The sequence below is a fragment of the Eutrema salsugineum genome, unplaced genomic scaffold (assembly GCF_000478725.1).
Source record: "Eutrema salsugineum unplaced genomic scaffold, Eutsalg1_0 scaffold_6, whole genome shotgun sequence".
NCBI lineage: Eukaryota > Viridiplantae > Streptophyta > Magnoliopsida > Brassicales > Brassicaceae > Eutrema > Eutrema salsugineum.
In genome coordinates this window covers 9,084,015-9,087,416 of record NW_006256547.1, presented here as the reverse complement: position 1 = coordinate 9,087,416, position 3,402 = coordinate 9,084,015, and the positions used below count along the sequence as shown (strand labels likewise).

Sequence of the window (3,402 nt, the reverse complement as noted above, 5' to 3'; positions counted from 1 at the left end):
TTTGACCATCAGACTAAGGAGGGTATGGAAATCCTTCTGCATCTCTTTTAGTTCAGATCTAAGATCACTAATCTCTTGAGACATAGATTTTTCAAGCTCTAAATTCTTTTTGTTTAGGTTTTCAGCTTCAGAAGAGGGAAAACTAGGATATGAAACAGGATCAGATTGAACAGCCGAGATTGGTTCGGAAGGTGATTTCCAGGCAGATTCGGAAGACAGTTTCCCGCGGTCAGGAGGCTCACGACCGCGGTGAATCATGTCTTGGCCGTGGTCAGAACCAGCACGACCGCGGTGAAAGTTTGCTTTGCCGCGGTCCGGAGGAATGGACCCGCGGTGATCAGAAACGAATGGAAAATCTTGAATTTGATAAACTTCTGCAGTGTTCACCATTCCTTGATCATAAGAATTCATTGGGTTGTCCCAACCTTCAAAGTTACACGTATTGTGTGCCTTGTTTGGTTGTTGCAATCCAAGATGACTCATTATGTGACGGAGACACTTTATAACTTCCGAAATTTCTTCTTTCTTCTCAGAAAGTGCAGAATTACCAAAGGTTACTTGATTTCGGATGATGTTTCCTAAATTTTTAATGAAAATGTGAGCATCTTCTACAGATCTAGTTGTGAAATCTCCATTACTTGCTATGTCGAAAGAGTGTCGTAACTCTGGATTTATACCGTGATAGAAGATACCTAGCAGGTATTCCTCGGCATATCCATGGTGTGGACAATCTCTTTGGTATTCCCTAAATCTTTCCCAAATATCTAAAAGATCTTCATCTTCTTTTTGTTTAAAAGTTCTTATCTTCTTTTTTAAGAAATTTGAACGATTTCTAGTGTAAAAACGATTTAGGAAAGCAGTTCTACACGCTGCCCACGTTTTTAGTGAAGCAGGTGGCAAAGATTTTAGCCATTTTCCGGCCTTATCTCTAAGAGAGAATGGGAAAAGACTACACTTGTGGTAATCCCCATTTGCTGTAATGGTTGCACACAATTCTTCGAACGTCTCGATATGGTCTATCGGGTTTTCGAATGAATAACCAGAGAATTGATTTTGTTGAACTAAATGGATATGGGGTACCTTAATTTCGGTTTTGCCATCCTCAGGTAAGGCTGGTTGAATAGCTCTTCGATCTCCCATGAACTTTTCGAGTGAATCGAAACTTCCAATCAGTTCATCATCATCTTTGTGTTTGACCGACCCGATTAGCTCCTTGTCATCATAAATAGGTTCTTCAAACTCATCATCAGTCAGGTCATCATCGCTTGGATCACCATCCACACGATTTGGTGGATCACCAAGAATTCCGGGAACATGTTCCCGGTCTCTCATCGCAGAGAAACCTGAAAATTCAAAAGAAAAAGTAAAAGTAAACAAGTGTTCTAATGGATTTAAGCTGGGTTTCGCAACGAAACAAATCAAAGTCCCCGGCAACGGTGCCAAAAACTTGATTACGAGCAAAAGCGGGGTTGTTGTTTTCGTTTTACTAAGCTTCATGTTTTAAATTTATAACCCCTAAATGTCTGCAAGTGCACAGATATGCGCTGTAGTACTTAGGGTATCGATCCACAGAGACTTAGTTGTTTCAGTATGAATTCACTGCAACGCTTAAATCAGATTAGAACTAAAAAGGTTTTGGTTTTGGTTTTGGGTTTTTGTTGTCACTAAATCTAAACTAGAAAGCTAAACAAGTAAAAGCAATTGAAAGTGAAAGAAAATAAAAGCAAGTAAAAATCGATTAAACAAAAGCGAATGAAGGCAACTAAATGGCGATTAAACTAGGCAATTGAAAGCAAAGAACAAGCAAATGAAAAGCAAACTAAATTGAAGGTTGTAAGCAATGAAAGACACACGTTGGGGCTCAAGGGGTTTCGCAGGGGTTCATGGTCTATGCTAAGTCGATTTTAAACATATGATAAAGGTAATCAACTACGTATGTTCTAGAAATCGAGGCACGGAAGTATGAATAGCCTACTTTCGCAGCACTAAACAACTATCTCTCGCAACCCTAATCAGTAGGTTTCCACTCTGATTCTGGAAGGGAGAAGATGCAATAGCAGAACAAGACTCATCAATATTCACAACTCAATTACAGGTAGGTTTCCACTCCTATAGAAGAATTGCTCGTTTCACCCTAGTTCAGACAATCAATGAAAACTTTCGCAACACATCATATCAGATCGGCTTCTAAGTGGCCAGCAAAGAATCACGCAGTAAGATTAAAGGCAAACGAAGAATATCTAGAAGATTATAAATCCTAAATCTATCGATTCATAAGCAAAGACACATGAAATTCCCTTTGAATAATCCCTTTAAACCCAACTGGGTAACTACTCAAACATATTGTAAACAATCATCACAGAGTATTGAAAGTGCAGGAAATTAAAGAAAAAAAAAGGGAAGAAAAACGAAGACCGGAGGCGACGACGGAGGCGCGATGATACTCTCCAGCGGCGGCTCCTCTTCCTTAAAATGGCGGCCTCCTCCTTAGGGTTCCACACGAACTCTCTCTCTCTCCTTTGTCTTTTAGTTTTGGCCTCTCCTTCGATTGCCCTCTTTAGAATGACCTAAAGGGGGTATTTATAGCTTCTGGGGTGGTCCTAGACACTTAGGGCTTCAAAAATAACGAAAGGAATTGATCTGGGCTAAAATTAAGTCGTCGGAAAAGTGAACGAAAAAAGTCCGCGGTCGCAGTGGCTCTACCCGCGGGAAAATGGGTGTTGGCCGCGGTCCCGGCACATGCTCTCTTCCGGAACTGCATTTTCTGTCATTCTTGCATCGGGAGTATCTGAAGATCTAATCGTTGGATTGTCTCCAAACCAAGTTCATTAGAAAGCTGGTTGGATCTTCTATGTTGTCACAAATTTTGGGGGTGATCAGACGGTGAGAAGGTCTTCATCGCTTGTCATACTTCTGACGGTCTGCATTTATCCAAAATTGTTCATTTGTTCTAAATTGCATATCTTTTGCCCAAGTTTCCTGTAAAGTCTTTTGAAACTCTAAAACATTGAAAACACTTTAAAAACCATTGAAAACAGAGTTAAAACACCTGTATAAGATACAATTATGATCCATAAAAGTGGTCAAAATACGGTGTTATCAGCCAAAAATCTCGGGTGCAGATACATCTCAGAAATCACGTTACCGGAAGGTCTTGCCGTTGGATTCAGCTGTCGGGGTCTTCATGAAAGTTGGCTATAATTGAGTCAAGAACCCATAACAGTTAGAATCAGGGCATTTGGAGAAGTGAGCCGAAAGATATGGCCACCGGAAGACGAACATGTCTCGCACTCATTCTGGAGAAACCCGAGACGCCTCAAAGACGGCATTACTGGGAAGCCTTCCCTTCCGATATGGTTTACGAGGTCTTCATAGAAGTTTTAGATCACTGAGTCTAGCTTC

General features: G+C 40.7%; 1 non-coding gene across 1 annotated transcript; it reads left to right on the top strand.

The window, feature by feature from the left end:
- The first annotated feature begins 712 nt into the window (after positions 1-712).
- Positions 713-820, top strand: LOC112083750. The gene has a single exon (XR_002897879.1). It is a non-coding gene; the product is annotated as a small nucleolar RNA R71 (small nucleolar RNA).
- The last annotated feature ends 2,582 nt before the right edge of the window (positions 821-3,402 follow it).